The 20,036-nt window shown below is 44.6% G+C and overlaps 1 protein-coding gene across 5 annotated transcripts in view; it reads right to left on the reverse strand.

Moving 5' to 3' along the window:
• Positions 1 to 20,036, reverse strand: part of PARD3B (par-3 family cell polarity regulator beta) — a 2,038,921-nt gene that overhangs the window by 93,370 nt on the left and 1,925,515 nt on the right. The gene's annotated exons all lie outside the window — the stretch shown is intronic.

Raw genomic sequence — 20,036 nt, forward strand, 5'->3', positions numbered from 1 at the left:
TGTATATAGCTTTAGCAAATAGAGGCCCGCTGAAAACTAGAAAGCAGAATGACACAAAAGGGGACTGAGCGGTCAGCAAAAAACCCTAATCAAAAAAACCATCCCGAGATTACAAGAACCCATGTGCCAACTCATGGCACATGGGGAGAACCTCAGTCCACTAGAGCAACCAGCTAACAAAGAGACATTCTAAGCAAGCTGGACAAAAAACCAAACAACTGAAAATCAGCACTTAGCTTATCCTGAAAGATCTGGGAGCAGGTAGGCAGGAACCAAACAGAGCACATCTGAACACATTGATAGCCGGCAAGGGAAATGACAAAGAGGCCAGGTAAAATAGGAAACACCCAGCCTCTGATGGACAGATGGAAACCAAAGGCCGCAACCCACCAAAGTCACCCAGTACCAACAGTAACCACCAGAGGGAGCCCGCAAACAGAATCCACAACAGTACCCCCCCCTTGAGGAGGGGTCACCGAACCCTCACGAGAACCCCCAGGGCGATCAGGGTGAGCTCTATGGAAGGCGCGGACCAAATCAGTCGCATGAACATCGGAGGCGACCACCCAGGAATTGTCCTCCTGACCATAACCCTTCCACTTAACCAAATACTGGAGTTTGCGTCTGGAAACACGAGAATCCAAGATCTTTTCAACAACATACTCCAATTCTCCCTCCACCAGCACCGGAGCAGGAGGCTCGACCGAAGGAACAACAGGCACGTCATACCTCCGCGACAACGACCGATGGAACACATTATGAATAGCGAACGATGCTGGGAGATCCAAACGGAAAGATACAGGGTTAAGAATCTCCGAGATCCTATAAGGACCGATGAACCGAGGCTTGAACTTAGGAGAAGAGACCTTCATAGGGACACATAACGAGAAGACAACCACACCAAGTCCCCAACAAGAAGTCGGGGACCCACGCGGCGACGGCGATTAGCAAACTGCTGAGTCTTCTCCTGAGATAACTTCAAATTGTCCACCACCTGATTCCAAATGTGATGTAGCCTGTCCACCACCACGTCCACTCCAGGACAATCCGAAGACTCCACCTGACCAGAGGAAAAACGAGGATGAAACCCCGAATTACAAAAAAAAAGGAGAGACCAACGTGGCCGAACTAGCCCGATTATTAAGAGCAAATTCGGCCAGTGGCAAAAAAGCAACCCAGTCATCCTGATCAGCAGAAACAAAACACCTCAAATAAGTTTCCAAGGTCTGATTAGTTCGCTCCGTCTGGCCATTCGTCTGAGGATGGAATGCAGACGAGAAAGACAAATCAATGCCCATCTTGGCACAAAACGTCCGCCAAAATCTAGACACAAACTGGGATCCCCTGTCAGAAACGATATTCTCCGGAATCCCATGCAAACGAACCACGTTCTGAAAAAACAAAGGAACCAACTCAGAGGAAGAGGGCAACTTAGGCAAGGGCACCAAATGAACCATCTTAGAAAAGCGGTCACACACAACCCAGATAACGGACATTTTCTGTGAAACCGGGAGATCAGAAATAAAATCCATGGAAATGTGCGTCCAAGGCCTCTTCGGGATGGGCAAGGATAACAACAACCCACTAGCCCGTGAACAGCAAGGCTTAGCTCGAGCACACACTTCACAAGACTGCACAAAGGTACGCACATCCCTAGACAAGGAAGGCCACCAAAAAGACCTGGCCACCAAGTCTCTTGTACCAAATATTCCAGGATGACCAGCCAACACAGAAGAATGGACCTCGGAGATGACTCTACTGGTCCAATCATCCGGAACAAACAGTCTTTCTGGTGGACATCGATCCGGTTTATCCACCTGAAACTCCTGCAATGCGCGTCGCAAGTCTGGGGATACGGCGGACAATATTACTCCATCCCTAAGGATACCAGCAGGCCCAGTGTCTCCAGGAGAGTCAGGCACAAAACTCCCGGAAAGAGCATCTGCCTTCACATTCTTTGAACCTGGCAGGTATGAAACCACGAAATTGAAACGAGAAAAAAATAATGACCAACGAGCCTGTCTAGGATTCAAACGCCTGGCAGACTCAAGGTAAATGAGATTCTTGTGATCAGTCAAGACCACCACGCGATGTTTAGCACCCTCAAGCCAATGACGCCACTCCTCAAATGCCCACTTCATGGCCAAAAGCTCCCGATTACCCACATCATAATTGCGCTCGGCGGGCGAGAATTTTCTAGAGAAGAAAGCACATGGCTTCATCACCGAGCCATTAGAACTGCTCTGTGACAAAACCGCCCCCGCTCCAATCTCGGAAGCATCAACCTCCACCTGGAAAGGAAGTGAAACATCTGGTTGACACAACACAGGAGCAGAAGAAAACCGGCGCTTAAGTTCCCGAAAGGCCTCCACGGCCGCAGGAGACCAATCAGCAACATCAGCACCCTTTTTAGTCAAATCAGTCAAAGGTTTAACAATACTGGAAAAATTAGCAATGAACCGATGATAAAAATTAGCAAAGCCCAAGAACTTCTGAAGGCTCTTAACAGATGTAGGTTGTGTCCAGTCACAAATAGCCTGAACCTTAACGGGATCCATCTCAATAGTAGAAGGAGAAAAAATGTACCCCAAAAAAGAAATCTTCTGGACTCCGAAGAGACACTTTGAGCCCTTCACAAACAGAGAATTGGCCCGCAAAACCTGAAACACCTTCCTGACCTGTAGAACATGAGACTCCCAGTCATCAGAAAACACCAAAATATCATCCAAATACACAATCATAAACTTATCCAGATATTCACGGAAAATATTGTGCATAAAGGACTGAAAGACTGACGGAGCATTGGAGAGTCCAAAAGGCATTACCAAATACTCAAAATGGCCCTCAGGCGTATTAAATGCGGTTTTCCACTCATCACCCTGTTTTATCCGCACCAGATTATACGCACCACGAAGATCTATTTTAGTGAACCACCTAGCCCCCTTAATGCGAGCAAATAAATCAGTAAATAATGGCAATGGATACTGGTATTTGACTGTAATCTTATTCAGAAGGCGATAATCTATACAAGGCCTCAGGGAACCATCTTTTTTTGCCACGAAAAAAAAACCTGCTCCCAGAGGGGACGAAGATGGACGAATATGTCCCTTTTCCAAGGACTCCTTAATATAATTCCGCATAGCAGTATGCTCTGGCAGTGACAGATTAAATAAACGACCCTTAGGGAACTTACTGCCAGGAATCAATTCTATAGCACAGTCACACTCTCTATGGGGAGGGAGCGAATTGAGCTTAGGCTCCTCAAAAACATCCCTATAATCCGACAAAAACACAGGGATCTCCGAAGGAGTAGATGAAGCTATAGAAATCGGAGGTGCATCATCATGAACCCCGTGACATCCCCAGCTTAGCACAGACATTGTTTTCCAGTCCAGGACAGGATTATGAGTTTGTAACCATGGCAGACCAAGCACTAGTACATCATGTAAATTATACAGTACAAGGAAGCGAATCACCTCCTGATGAACGGGAGTCATGCGCATGGTCACTTGTGTCCAATACTGCAGTTTATTCATAGCCAATGGTGTAGAATCAATTCCCTTCAGAGGAATAGGAACTTCCAGAGGCTCTAGACTAAAACCGCAGCGTTTAGCAAATGACCAATCCATAAGACTCAGGGCAGCGCCTGAATCCACATAGGCATCGACGGAAATGGAAGACAGTGAAAAAATCAGAGTCACAGACAAAATGAACTTAGACTGCAGAGTATCAATGGCAAAAGATTTATCAACCCTTTTTGTGCGTTTAGAGCATGCTGATATAACATGAGCTGAATCACCACAATAAAAACACAAACCATTTTTCCGCCTATAATTTTGCCGTTCACTTCTGGACTGAATTCTATCACATTGCATAGTCTCAGGTGCCTGTTCAGAAGACACCGCCAACTGGTGCACGGGTTTGCGCTCCCGTAAACGCCGATCAATCTGAATGGCCATAGCCATAGACTCATTCAGACCTGTAGGCGCAGGGAACCCCACCATAATATCCTTAATGGCCTCAGAAAGACCATTTCTGAAGTTTGCAGCCAGGGCGCACTCATTCCACTGAGTAAGCACCGACCATTTCCGAAATTTCTGACAATATATTTCCGCTTCATCATGCCCCTGAGAGAGGGCCAATAAAGCCTTTTCAGCCTGAATCTCTAGGTTAGGTTCCTCATAGAGCAATCCCAATGCCAGAAAAAATGCATCCACACTGAGCAATGCAGGATCCCCTGGTGCCAATGCAAATGCCCAATTCTGAGGGTCGCCCCGTAGGAACGATATAACAATCTTGACCTGTTGAGCAGGGTCTCCAGAGGAGCGAGATTTCAAAGAGAGAAACAATTTACAATTGTTCCTGAAATTCAGGAAGGTAGATCTATCTCCAGAAAAAAACTCCGGAATAGGAATTCTAGGTTCAGACATGGGAGTGTGAACAACGAAATCCTGTATGTTTTGAACCTTTGCCGCGAGATTACTCAGGCTGGAAGCCAAACTCTGGACATCCATGATAAACAGCTAAGATCAGAGCCATTCAAGGGTTAAGAGGAGGTAAGAAGCAGCTAGACAGCAATTAAGGGCTAGGCAGCAAAACTCTGAAGGAAAAAAAAAAATAAAAAATTTTCCTTGAACACTTCTTTTCCTCCTGCTTCAGCCCAAACAATTAACACTTTGTGGGCCGGCTATACTGTCATGAATCCCCAATGGCTAGGGATAGCACAGGATAAGCAAAGTATAATAAATATCGGACGAGCTCTAGGGTGATGGAACCTGGGCTGACCGCTGCCCTACGCCTGACAAACTCAACTAGAGATAGCCAGGGAGCGTGCCTACGTTGGTTCTAGACGCCACGCACCAGCCTAAGAGCTAACTAGTACTGCAGAGAAAACAAAGACCTCACTTGCCTCCAGAGGAATTAACCCCAAAGATATAGTTGCCCCCCACATGTATTGATGGTGAAATGAGAGGAAGGCACATACACAGAGATGATGTATATAGCTTTAGCAAATAGAGGCCTGTTGTGAAATTGGATTTTGGGCTCCCCCGGTGGCCACTGGTGGAATTGAACTGGTGTGCATCATCCTCTCTGTTCACCTGTTTCCATCAGGATGTGGGAGTCGCTATTTAGCCTTGCTCCTCTGTCACTTCCATGCCGGTCAACATTGTAATCAGAAGCCTTTCTGTGCATGTTCCTGCTGCTAGACAACTCCCAGCTAAGTTGGACTTTAGTCCTTGTTTGTTTTTGCATTTTGTTCCAGTTCACAGCTGTAGTTTCGTTTCTGTGTCTGGAAAGCTCTTGTGATCTGAAATTGCCACTCTGATGTTATGAGTTAATACTACAGTCTTAAAGTAATTTCAGGATGGTGTTTTGATAGGGTTTTCAGCTGACCATGAAAGTGCCCTTTCTGTCTTCCTGCTATCTAGTAAGCGGACCTCAATTTTGCTAAACCTATTTTCATACTACGTTTGTCATTTCATCTAAAATCACCGCCAATATTTGTGGGGGCCTCTGTCTGCCTTTCGGGGAAATTTCTCTAGAGGTGAGCCAGGACTATATTTTCCTCTGCCAGGATTAGTTAGTCCTCCGGCCGGCGCTGGGCGTCTAGGGATAAAACGCAGGCTACGCTACCCGGCTACTGTTAGTTGTGCGGCAGGTTTAGTTCATGGTCAGTTTAGTTTCCATCCTTCCAAGAGCTAGTTCTTATGTTTGCTGGGCTATGTTCTCTTGCCATTGAGAACCATAACAGTTTGACCGGCCCCAAAAGGGTTAAATTAATTTACAGAGAAAGGAGAGAAAAGTGAAGTCTGCTGAAGATTTTTTTTTTTTTTTCCTTCAGTTCTGAGTGTGCTTGTAATTGAATCTCTTGCAAGTCTGCCTATATTGCAGCCTTTCTCTCTCTCTCTCCTTCTAATCCTGGAATGGCTCTGTGTTCACCTGTTTAAAATGGATATTCAGAGTTTAGCTGCAGGTTTGAATAATCTCACCACGAAAGTTCAAAATTTACAAGATTTTGTTGTTCATGTTCCTATATCTGAACCTAGAATTCCTTTGCCTGAATTTTTCTCGGGGAATAGATCTTGCTTTCAAAATTTCAAAAATAATTGCAAGTTGTTTTTGTCCCTGAAATCTCGCTCTGCTGGAGATCCTGCTCAGCAGGTCAGGATTGTGATTTCCCTGCTCCGGGGCGACCCTCAGGATTGGGCTTTTGCATTGGCTCCAGGGGATCCTGCGTTGCTCAATGTGGATGCGTTTTTTCTGGCCTTGGGGTTGCTTTATGAGGAACCTCAGTTAGAACTTCAGGCGGAAAAGGCCTTGATGTCCCTATCTCAGGGGCAAGACGAAGCTGAAATATACTGCCAGAAATTCCGTAAATGGGCTGTGCTTACTCAGTGGAATGAGTGCGCCCTGGCGGCGAATTTCAGAGAGGGTCTCTCTGATGCCATTAAGGATGTTATGGTGGGGTTCCCTGTGCCTGCGGGTCTGAATGAGTCCATGACAATGGCTATCCAGATCGATAGGCGTCTGCGGGAGCGCAAACCTGTGCACCATTTGGCGGTGTCTACTGAGAAGACGCCAGAGAATATGCAATGTGATAGAATTCTGTCCAGAAGTGAACGGCAGAATTTTAGACGAAAAAATGGGTTGTGCTTCTATTGCGGTGATTCAACTCATGTTATATCAGCATGCTCTAAGCGTACTAAGAAGCTTGATAAGTCTGTTTCAATTGGCACTTTACAGTCTAAGTTTATTCTATCTGTGACCCTGATTTGTTCTTTATCATCTATTACCGCGGATGCCTATGTCGACTCTGGCGCCGCTTTGAGTCTTATGGATTGGTCCTTTGCCAAACGCTGTGGGTATGATTTGGAGCCTCTTGAAACTCCTATACCCCTGAAGGGGATTGACTCCACCCCATTGGCTAGCAATAAACCACAATACTGGACACAAGTAACTATGCGGATTAATCCGGATCACCAGGAGAGTATTCGCTTTCTTGTGCTGTATAACCTACATGATGTGTTGGTGCTTGGATTGCCATGGCTGCAATCTCATAACCCAGTCCTCGACTGGAAAGCTATGTCTGTGTTAAGCTGGGGATGTAAGGGGACGCATGGGGACGTACCTGTGGTTTCCATTTCATCATCTATTCCCTCTGAGATTCCTGATTTCTTGACTGAATATCGTGACGTTTTTGAAGAACCTAAGCTTGGTTCATTACCTCCGCACCGGGAGTGCGATTTGTTATGACCCCAATGGCGAGGGTCTCAGAGAAACGTGGAAGTCTGCAGAATACAAAAATCCAGCTCATAGGGCAGTGGTAACTGGGTTGACCATATATCTACTCCTAACGCCAACACTAGAAGTAGCCGGGGATCATTCCTACGTTGATTCTAGATGACACGCGCCAGCCGGAGAATCTAGCTACCCCTAGTAGAGGAAAACAAAGACCTTTCTTGCCTCCAGAGAAGGGGACCCCAAAGCTGGATAGAAGCCCCCCACAAATAATGACGGTGAGGTAAGAGGAAATGACAAACACAGAAATGAACCAGGTTTAGCACAGAGAGGCCCGCTTACTGATAGCAGAATAAAGAAAGGTAACTTATATGGTCAACAAAAACCCTATCAAAATCCACACTGGAAATTCAAGAACCCCCGAACCGTCTAACGGTCCGGGGGGAGAACACCAGCCCCCTAGAGCTTCCAGCAAAGGTCAGGATATAGATTTGGAACAAGCTGGACAAAAATACAAAACCAAAACAAATAGCAAAAAGCAAAAGGCAGACTTAGCTGATATAACTGGAACCAGGATCAGTAGACAAGAGCACAGCAGACTAGCTCTGATAACTACGTTGCCAGGCATTGAACTGAAGGTCCAGGGAGCTTATATAGCAACACCCCTAACTAACGACCCAGGTGCGGATAAAAGGAATGACAGAAAAACCAGAGTCAAAAAACTAGTAACCACTAGAGGGAGCAAAAAGCAAATTCACAACAGCGATTGTGCCATAGATTTGATTCCGGGTAGTAAATACCCTAAGGGTCGTTTATTTAATCTGTCTGTGCCTGAACATGCTGCTATGCGAGAATATATAAAGGAGTCCTTGGAAAAGGGACATATTCGTCCTTCGTCATCTCCCTTAGGAGCCGGTTTTTTCTTTGTGGCTAAGAAAGATGGCTCTTTGAGGCCGTGCATTGATTATCGGCTTTTGAATAAAATCACGGTTAAATATCAATATCCGTTGCCACTGCTGACTGATTTGTTTGCTCGCATAAAGGGGGCCAAGTGGTTCTCTAAGATAGATCTCCGTGGGGCGTATAATTTGGTGCGAATTAAGCAGGGGGATGAGTGGAAAACCGCATTTAATACGCCCGAGGGCCACTTTGAGTATTTGGTGATGCCTTTTGGTCTTTCAAATGCCCCTTCAGTCTTTCAGTCCTTTATGCATGACATTTTCCGTGATTATTTGGATAAATTTATGATTGTGTATCTGGATGATATTTTGATTTTTTCGGATGACTGGGACTCTCATGTCCAGCAGGTCAGGAGGGTTTTTCAGGTTTTGCGGTCTAATTCCTTGTGTGTGAAGGGTTCTAAGTGCGTTTTTGGGGTTCAAAAGATTTCCTTTTTGGGATATATTTTTTCCCCCTCTTCCATCGAGATGGATCCTGTCAAGGTTCAGGCTATTTGTGATTGGACGCAACCCTCTTCTCTTAAGAGTCTTCAGAAATTTTTGGGCTTTGCTAACTTTTATCATCGATTTATTGCTGGTTTTTCTGATGTTGTTAAGCCATTGACTGATTTGACTAAGAAGGGTGCTGATGTTGCTGATTGGTCCCCTGCTGCTGTGGAGGCCTTTCGGGAGCTTAAGCGCCGCTTTTCTTCCGCCCCTGTGTTGCGTCAGCCTGATGTTGATCTTCCTTTTCAGGTTGAGGTCGACGCTTCTGAAATCGGAGCTGGGGCGGTTTTGTCGCAGAGAAGTTCCGATTGCTCCGTGATGAGACCTTGTGCTTTTTTCTCGCGTAAATTTTCGCCCGCCGAGCGGAATTATGATGTTGGGAATCGGGAGCTTTTGGCCATGAAGTGGGCTTTTGAGGAGTGGCGTCATTGGCTTGAGGGGGCTAGACATCAGGTGGTGGTATTGACTGACCACAAAAATCTAATTTATCTTGAGTCCGCCAGACGCCTGAATCCTAGACAGGCGCGCTGGTCGTTGTTTTTCTCTCGGTTTAATTTTGTGGTGTCCTACCTGCCGGGTTCTAAGAATGTTAAGGCGGATGCCCTTTCTAGGAGTTTTGAGCCTGACTCCCCTGGTAATTCTGAACCTACAGGTATCCTTAAGGATGGAGTGATATTGTCTGCCATTTCTCCAGACCTGCGGCGGGCCTTGCAGGAGTTTCAGGCGGATAGACCTGATCGTTGCCCACCTGGTAGACTGTTTGTTCCTGATGATTGGACCAGTAAAGTCATTTCTGAGGTTCATTCTTCTGCGTTGGCAGGTCATCCTGGAATCTTTGGTACCAGGGATTTGGTGGCAAGGTCCTTCTGGTGGCCTTCCCTGTCTCGAGATGTGCGAGGCTTCGTGCAGTCTTGTGACGTTTGTGCTCGGGCCAAGCCTTGTTGTTCTCGGGCTAGTGGATTGTTGTTGCCCTTGCCTATCCCGAAGAGGCCCTGGACGCACATCTCGATGGATTTTATTTCGGATCTTCCTGTTTCTCAGAAGATGTCTGTCATCTGGGTGGTGTGTGATCGTTTCTCTAAGATGGTCCATTTGGTTCCCCTGCCTAAGTTGCCTTCTTCTTCCGAGTTGGTTCCTCTGTTTTTTCAAAATGTGGTCCGTTTGCATGGTATTCCGGAGAATATCGTTTCTGACAGAGGTACCCAATTCGTGTCTAGATTTTGGCGAGCATTCTGTGCTAGGATGGGCATAGATTTGTCTTTCTCGTCTGCTTTCCATCCTCAGACTAATGGCCAGACCGAGCGGACGAATCAGACCTTGGAGACATATTTGAGGTGTTTTGTGTCTGCAGATCAGGATGATTGGGTTGCTTTTTTGCCTTTAGCGGAGTTTGCCCTCAATAATCGGGCCAGCTCTGCCACCTTGGTGTCTCCCTTTTTCTGTAATTCGGGGTTTCATCCTCGATTTTCTTCTGGTCAGGTGGAATCTTCGGATTGTCCTGGAGTGGATGCTGTGGTGGAGAGGTTGCATCAGATTTGGGGGCAGGTGGTGGACAGTTTGAAGTTGTCCCAGGAGAAGACTCAGCTTTTTGCCAACCGCCGGCGTCGGGTTGGTCCTCGGCTTTGTGTTGGGGACTTGGTGTGGTTGTCTTCTCGTTTTGTCCCTATGAGGGTTTCTTCTCCCAAGTTTAAGCCTCGGTTCATCGGCCCGTACAGGATATTGGAGATTCTTAACCCTGTGTCCTTCCGTTTGGACCTCCCTGCATCTTTTTCTATTCATAATGTTTTTCATCGGTCATTATTGCGCAGGTATGAGGTACCGGTTGTGCCTTCCGTTGAGCCTCCTGCTCCGGTGTTGGTTGAGGGCGAGTTGGAGTACGTTGTGGAAAAAATCTTGGACTCCCGTGTTTCCAGACGGAAACTCCAGTATCTGGTCAAATGGAAGGGATACGGTCAGGAGGATAATTCTTGGGTGACTGCCTCTGATGTTCATGCCTCCGATTTGGTCCGTGCCTTTCATAGGGCTCATCCTGATCGCCCTGGTGGTTCTGGTGAGGGTTCGGTGCCCCCTCCTTGAGGGGGGGTACTGTTGTGAAATTGGATTTTGGGCTCCCCCGGTGGCCACTGGTGGAATTGAACTGGTGTGCATCATCCTCTCTGTTCACCTGTTTCCATCAGGATGTGGGAGTCGCTATTTAGCCTTGCTCCTCTGTCACTTCCATGCCGGTCAACATTGTAATCAGAAGCCTTTCTGTGCATGTTCCTGCTGCTAGACAACTCCCAGCTAAGTTGGACTTTAGTCCTTGTTTGTTTTTGCATTTTGTTCCAGTTCACAGCTGTAGTTTCGTTTCTGTGTCTGGAAAGCTCTTGTGATCTGAAATTGCCACTCTGATGTTATGAGTTAATACTACAGTCTTAAAGTAATTTCAGGATGGTGTTTTGATAGGGTTTTCAGCTGACCATGAAAGTGCCCTTTCTGTCTTCCTGCTATCTAGTAAGCGGACCTCAATTTTGCTAAACCTATTTTCATACTACGTTTGTCATTTCATCTAAAATCACCGCCAATATTTGTGGGGGCCTCTGTCTGCCTTTCGGGGAAATTTCTCTAGAGGTGAGCCAGGACTATATTTTCCTCTGCCAGGATTAGTTAGTCCTCCGGCCGGCGCTGGGCGTCTAGGGATAAAACGCAGGCTACGCTACCCGGCTACTGTTAGTTGTGCGGCAGGTTTAGTTCATGGTCAGTTTAGTTTCCATCCTTCCAAGAGCTAGTTCTTATGTTTGCTGGGCTATGTTCTCTTGCCATTGAGAACCATAACAGAGGCCCGCTGAAAACTAGAAAGCAGAATGACACAAAAGGGGACTGAGCGGTCAGCAAAAAACCCTAATCAAAAAAACCATCCCGAGATTACAAGAACCCATGTGCCAACTCATGGCACATGGGGAGAACCTCAGTCCACTAGAGCAACCAGCTAACAAAGAGACATTCTAAGCAAGCTGGACAAAAAACCAAACAACTGAAAATCAGCACTTAGCTTATCCTGAAAGATCTGGGAGCAGGTAGGCAGGAACCAAACAGAGCACATCTGAACACATTGATAGCCGGCAAGGGAAATGACAAAGAGGCCAGGTAAAATAGGAAACACCCAGCCTCTGATGGACAGATGGAAACCAAAGGCCGCAACCCACCAAAGTCACCCAGTACCAACAGTAACCACCAGAGGGAGCCCGCAAACAGAATCCACAACAGGAGTCAAATATATATATACTTTTTGCTCTACAAAATATCACACAATATCTAATTATTATTGGACAGTGGGAGATATAATTTTCTAAAAATCTTTTAAAAAATAAATATTTAATTGTCACTGTTCCAATACCACTTGCTATTTTTTGTACCTACTCTATGTAATTTATCATATGTATGTAATTATTCATGCCCTAGTGTTGATTCCAGCATTTTTATTGCCACTTGGTGGCCTTTTTCTTTGTTAAATACATAAATATTTTGTTATGATTTCATGAAATAATAAAACATATATTTTTTCAAATAATGAAGTGTGTATCATATGTGTAGGTGTATGGTTGTCCTTGGTGTCTACATGCATACAGCAAACACCCATAAATTTGGTACGGATCAACTATTTGGAAATTGTAGCACTGATCAGGGTCACCAGACTTCCTGAGTCCAACAGTCCAAGTACAATTTCTCCATTAATTGACACAGAACACGTCTGCAGCCCCTCTCCAGGTTTACAGTCCACACTACAGGCTGGATAGGCATAATAGGAACAATGCCAGTCTTGGTTGCAGTCCATTGGTTCAGGGAACATATGACACTGGGTGGCTACATGTCCAGGATTGTGACATCACCCACAGACCATGTCCTTAACAATAACCATTGAGTGATTGGGGTCTTGTGGCTCTAGACCCCTTCTGTGGTGAGCCTGCCTCCCTCAGTGTAATCCAGTACGGGGAAATGACAATGTCCGGTTTCCCAAGGAAATGTTTGACAGCTTGGTACCTTTCTACTGTTCCAACCAGGTAATCCATGTTCCGAGGGTCCCCCTGGGCAACCCAAGTCTGTACTGGCCAGGGAAGGAAGTGGATGAATCTATCCATCTGAGTATGAATGGAAAAGTCTGGCTGCAACCACTTCTGGACTATATGCAGTTAGTCAAACATCTGCGAGTGACAGGGTTTGTCACCAGCACATGCTCAGTGGTGGACTCGCTGGATTCTAACCAACATAGGTACTCACCGGCATGACAATATTTCATTTTTTAACTTGGCACATATCATAATATGCCTTTTGGGGCTCACCTGTCAAATATGGCGCCAGCACCTCTGCCAACTGCTCTTGCGAAGTTTCTCTCGATTAGCCACCTTCTCTAAAACCATGAGAAAAGCTTCCACATCATTCCCATGGGGTCATCTTCTACATGGCCCATCTTACCGTCTTTCAGACGTCTGAGTCATCACCTGTATTTAAGGAAGGGAAAGTTTATCTGCTGTGGACATCCCCTGCCAGGAGTTCCATCCGCCCTTGTTGCTGTTGTATCTGCTGCACCTGGAGTTTATTTGTCTCCTGCTGTACTTGCTGCTGCTCTCGGTGCTGCTGCTGGAGCTGCTGCTTCTTGGGATCAGGTGCTTGATCAGCTCCTCCCTTTTGTCTGAGAACTGTTCCATTCCTTTAGCCAGGACATGCAGTTTGTCCATATTAGCTACACATGTTCCTGGAACGTGGCCCGCATTCGAAACATCAATTGTGGTAGATTGGCTAACTCTGCTGCTCTCAGAGATAGACACAGGAAAGTTTCTTCTGCTGGTTTATTTCAACATGGCATAAAACAGTGCTACATTTAACAAAATAAACATAGCCATACTGGCATAACGGCAAAACAAAAGATAATTTATAGCACAATCTATATGCCTACATGTTTCTCCCGCTCAGGATACAACAAACTTCAGCTCCCACTGGAGCTCCAGGTTGGAGACTTCTTTGTCTCCAAACACACAGAGAAAGAAAACTCAGTGGCTGGATATTTAACTTCCAGAACCACACCCTTGAGGAGGAGATATTGTGAGTAACCGTCCCACCCATCTCTTAAAGCTACTCACAAAAAAACAACCCTGTCATGGCATAACATATGGGAGAGAAACTTCTCAGTTTTACATCACGAAAGATAACAATCTTCATTGGACATATCTCCCCTCACAGAAATTGCCAGTAACCCTAAAACAGAGGGTAATGTTATTGAAGGAGGTAAAAAAAGTGGTGTGGTGGACTGGATAGTGGGTTACGGGGACAGCGTGACAGATACATTGGGAAGTATTTTTTATTTTGCTTTTACATCCTACATTTATTATGCTCTGGGGTCCGAAGAGATCCCAAGAGCATAATAAGGAATATTCAAGGTAAAGAGAATAACTTTGCTGCAAATCAAATTTTCCTGTAAAATTCAAACGATTTGGCGAATTCGAATCTTGGCAAGTTCAATCATCTTTAGCAGTCACACAATGGAAAAAATGGAAGAATTGATAGCTCTACCCTTAAGCTAACTAATAGGAACTGGAAAAGTAAAATACCAAGGATATATTATACACCAGACAAATAGACTGACTTTACAGTAAATTTTACCGTTTCTTCTTATTATTTTCTGAAAACTCTGCTGTAGATCTTCTGGGGAAAAAATAACTTTCTCACCATATGGCAGCTACGTCTATGCTTCCAATGAATAATTTAATGTAGCACAAACAATGACTGGCTCTTAGAGAAAAGTAGACGTAACCAAGGTGCCAAAATTATTGCACTGGATTATTGAGCTGTGTAACACTTGATACAAAACCTCTTTGCACAATTAAAGACCTAACTGCTATAAACGATCAAAGATCTATGCAAATAATACAGATGTTAGTGGTATTTGGGATTTTATGAGTCTTATTCACAAAATGTACTTTTGAAAACCACAGATATATGTATGTATATGGCTAAATTTTATAACATTTATGCTGCATTTTTCCTTCATTGACTTTAATGATGGACAAATATGGAATTATAGTGTAAAAGTAGCGACTATAGCACTAAGACATCATCTACATTTCCTAGATCAGCAAGAAAACAAAGTTAAGCCAAGAAAAAATAGCATCATAGATTAGTATATAGTATGTGAATAATAGGGCATTGTGCTGTCTACCAGAACAGATGTTGGATAGGATTAGAAAACCATAATTGTCTCCTTTCAAAAACAGCGCCATATCTGTCCACAGGATGTATATGGCATTACATCTCAGCCATATTGACTTCTTTATAGCTGAGCTGCATTGCCAGACACATACAGTACAAAAGATTACTTAAAGGGGGGCATTCCTATTTCCAAGATCCTATCCCAATGTGTAGAATGTCTAATAATAATAGTATTAGCAAATACCTCAAATTAGAATTGTATAGTTCTTCTGATTTGCTATGTCGCTTACCCCATGTGCAGGGCATTGTAGTAGCTTAGATATCCATGGTTACAACCACTAACAATTAACTGTCACTATATGAGTGGTCGTAACATGGATAGCTAAGATGCTGCAATGCTCTGCACATGGGGTAAGTGACATAGCAAATCAGAAGAACAATGCTACATTTCTAATTGGAGACATTTGATAATAATATTATTATCAGTAGTAGTAGTATTACACCTACATGTTGGAATACAATCCTGGAGATGGGAATACCCCTTTAAGTATTTTCTATTATTTCAGCAGTTTATGTCTTAAAGGGGGTCTGTCATTAGGTTTTTTTCTGCCCCGAGAGTAACCTAATGAAGTGGCAGAGACCCTGATTCCAGCAATGTGTCACTTACAGGGCAGTATGTTGTATATTTGCTAAAATCCTTGCTTTCTCTGCTGCAGATCTACTAGCTCTCTGAATGCTGAGCTCATTATAACCCCGCCAACACCACTAATTGGTAGCTTTCTGTGTACACTGTGCATAGGCAGAAAGCTGCCAATCAGTGGTCTGAGCGGGGTTATACTGAGCTCATTAATATGAAGGACTATATGGCAGCAAGTTTACTAGTTCTGTAGTGATAATTTCCTGCTGATGAAACTGTTATTTTATCAAAATTGCAGCAAGCAGTCCAGTAAGTGATGTGTCACTGGAATCAGGGTCTTTGTCTCTACATTATGATGCTTTCAAATTAGGTGGCCAAAACCTGGTGACAGTTTCCCTTTAATCTTTTTTACCCACATATTGAGACTAAAAAGGGACAATTTCTATCACTTCTATAAAATTATATGAAATAATTCTGGATACTTCTGCTGCAAATAATTTCAGACAACAGACAAGGCAGGCCGTGTACATTCAACTAGAGCTCATGTTACTTGTAAAGTCAAATTAAAATGTCATTCTTCAATATCACAAATCTGAAAACATCCCCAGAACAGAAGTGGATTACTTGTTATACAGCACCGTCTTCTGTTACAGCCGGACACAGATGTCAATGGGAAATGTCGGAGTAAGGTTACACAATGGGGGGAATGGCCAATACGTACGGCAGAATCGGCAGGCGTTGGTGCCGGACTATCAGGTGGTCAGTATGATACATGTAGTGGGATATTATTGGGTGATTTACAGGAAGCAATGCTTCTAGGTGAAGATGTAGCCATCATTCTGCAAACAAAAGCTCGGTATGAAATCAGAGTTACACAGTGGTAAAGTGAAGCTAAATTTACATTGCCTGATTATTGTTTGCAATGCTCCGTTCCCGATAATCGGGCAGTGTAAACAGGCTGCTAATCATAAGATGAATGCGCAAAATACTCATTCAATGGATGAAATGATTTTTAAATAGATTTAAATGCCTTTGCTCTCGGCAGCACATCATCCAGAGTAAACATGTGCTGCCGAGAACATGACATCCCATGCACACAAACTATCACTGATCATTCTGTCCTCATAGGAAATGCAGGCTGCCTGTCTATCCAGGCTCTTTAACGCCAGCCGATCAGCCATCAAGTAGCCAACTGGCAGACGTTGAACGCCTCAAGGAGTGTAGATGCTCATACACATACAGATATCTGTAAGACAGCTCCATGAAAGGAAACTAAAGGTTTTGTGAATCTAGGATGATCATAACAGGTAAGGAAGATGGGAACTGATATCCATGGGTGTAAATGACCAAATTCATCATTTGTCAAATGGTACAATCGGTCAGAAATGTATGTGTAAACCCAGATTAAAGGGGTTGTCTAGAATATTTCCCTTCTGCCTTGGTAGGTGCTGACAGATCCCCTTAGGTATGAGCAGCCTCACATACTGCCACCAGGTATCACATAATCACAGGTATGATTATAGATCTACTCAATGGCACGTTGACCATAGCCCTGATTCGGTTCGGAACCCATGAATCAGTGCTGGGCCAGGTGTAGGATGGACCCCTCCGAATTACAATGGGGGTCGTCGTTTCCATTAAGGTTTGATGGGATAAATATGGCTGCATGCACTGTCACAGAATCCCTGAATGACCGAGTGGTAGAATAAGGGAAATTCATTCATTACATGTAGATTATCAGGGAGGGACATGAGAGCTGGCCTCACTGTAAGCAGCACAGAAGACAAGTAATAACATGGCTCTCGATGTTCTCCCCTTCAGTCTCCCGCTATTAGGAGATATTAAAGGAAGCCTGCAATTAACCTTCATTTGCAGGTGCACGGAGGTCTGTCTAATGAACTCCGCTATCGGTTAGAGTTTTTCTATCATGGTCCTAAGGAAGTCAATTAGATTTGTTTTAATGACAGTAAGCAATTACAGTTAACCCTAAGCTATCAGCAGTAACATACATAATACCACTGCTGGGGTACGAGGATGAAATGTGACGGCAGTAAGCAGGACATTTCATATAATACAGGGCATCTACTTATTAACGTAGTGCTCCACATTATATCATTGTTTTAGAAAAGGTAAAGATTTGTGCTATGGAGACATTATGATATAAATATATAGCCTCAGGCCTGAAAGGGCAATCCCTTGTTTCATTGATGGGTTGCAAAGTATTTGTAAAAGAAGCACTTTTGTAATTTACTATTTATTACAATTCTCCTTTTTAGTCCTGATTATTATATTTTTATGGTTTGTAGCTTGTTATCTAGGAGACGGGTCACTGCCACAGTCTAGGAGTGGTGGTCTAACATGCACAGCACTTACAAGCTTGTGAGATGGGAACTGAAGCTGTCCGGGATCTCTGGAGCGCAGTGTTAGCTCTTAATCCTAACCTGTTTCACTGCCCTTCTGATGTCGCAGAGGCTAAGCTGCCCATATAGTAGCATTGGATGTGCACAGTTTGGGCCATTGGTAGTGTTGAGCGATACCTTCCGATATTCAAAAGTATCGGTATCGGATTGGATCGGCCGATATCCAAAAAATATTGGATATCGCCGATACCGATACCCGATACCAATACAAGTCAATGGGACACAAATATCGGAAGGTATCCTGGATGGTTCCCAGGGTCTGAAGGAGAGGAAACTCTCCTTCAGGCCCTGGGATCCATATTCATGTAAAAAATAAAGAATAAAAATAAAAAATATGGCTATACTCACCCCTCCGACGGCCCCTGGCTCTCAGCGGTGCAAGCGTCTGCCTCCGTTCCTAAGAATGCAGTGAGTGTAGGACCTGCGATGACGTCGCAGTAACATGAGCGGTCACGCGACCAATCACAAGACAGAGACGTCATCACAGGTCCTACACTCACTGCATTCTTAGGAACGGAGGCTGCCGGTTGCACCGCTGAGAGCCAGGGGCCGTCGGAGGGGTGAGTATATCCATATTTTTTATTTTATTTCTTATTTTAAGATGACTGGGAACTTATAGGAACTTCCGATTCCGATTTCCAATATCACAAAAATATCGGAACTCAGTATCGGAATTCCGATACAGCGAATATCGGCCGATACCCGATATTTGCAGTATCGGAATGCTCAACACTAGCCATTGGTAAAACAATGGTACTGGTCCAAACTGTCAAACTACAAGAGCACCCCCAGCAATCAGGATGTAGTCTGGCTGGGGAGTGGAACACTCCTGAGAAGTCTACCTAGACCAGTTCTTTAAGATGAACATGTCACCAGGTCTAAAGTGGACAGTTTTTGCTATTTTATTGCAGTTAATGCCCCGAGTATTCAGATTTTTATTTAATCCACCATACACTTCTAGAGTTTTGGGCCTTTTTCTTTAAAGCTGATTTTTATGGTCTTTTTCAAGATTATGTTGCCTATCAGTGATGAGTTAGTATACTCCTTGCTCAGGTTTTCCTGAGCACACTCGGGTGGTCTCCAATTATTTGTTAATGCTCGGAGATTTTGTTTTTGTCGCCTCAACTGCATGGTTTATGGCTGATAGATGTGAGGAATGCCTGTTTGTTAGGGAATTCGCACATGTATTCAGGCTGTCCAGCAGCCGTAAATCATGCAGCTGAGGCAACAAAAACGAAATCACCGAGCACTAAGGCCATGTTCACACTTTGCGGTTTTTACCGCTGAACCGCCGCGATTTTGATGCTGCGGGTCCGCAGCAGTTTCCATAGCGTTTACATTTACATGTAAACCCTATGGAAACCGCAAACCGCTGTGCACAGGCTGCGGGAAAAACCGCGCAGAAACGCAGCGGTTTACAACCCGCAGCATGTCACTTCTTTGTGCAGAATCGCTGCGATTCTGCACCCATAGGAATGCATTGAACCGCTTACTTCCTGCATGGGGCTGTGCCCACGTTGTGGGAAGTAAGCGGATAATGTGCGGGTGGTACCTGGGGTGGAGGAGAGAAGACTCTCCTTCAGGCCCTGGGAACCATATTTGTGTGTAAAAAAAAGAATTAAAATAAAAAATCATGTTATACTCACCTCTCAGCGCTGCACGCGGCCGGCCGGTCAGAGTTGCTGTGCGAACAGGACCTGCGGTGACGTCGCGGTCACATGACCGTGACGTCGCGGTCACATGACCGTGACGTCGCGGTCACATGACCGTGACGTCACGAAGGGTCCTTCTCGCACATCATCTTTGGAACCGGACCGCTGGGTGCAGCACCGAGGAGATCGGGACGTCAGAGGGTGAGTATATAAACTTTTTTTTTTATTTTAACATTACTATTGATGCTGCATATTGCTGCATTTCTTCAAAATTAGGATATGTACTATACATGCTTGGTGGTGAACCCACACTATTTATTACACTATTATTAGATGGTGCCCACTTACAAAATTGTGTTTACATATTGGCTGTTGGACTCTCTTTTGTAAAGAGTTCTTTCTATAAGTGGAGGCACATCAGGTACTGATAGAATGGATTTAACAGCTAGAGAAGCGGCCT

This window comes from Ranitomeya variabilis, chromosome 7 (genome assembly GCF_051348905.1).
Source record: "Ranitomeya variabilis isolate aRanVar5 chromosome 7, aRanVar5.hap1, whole genome shotgun sequence".
NCBI lineage: Eukaryota > Metazoa > Chordata > Amphibia > Anura > Dendrobatidae > Ranitomeya > Ranitomeya variabilis.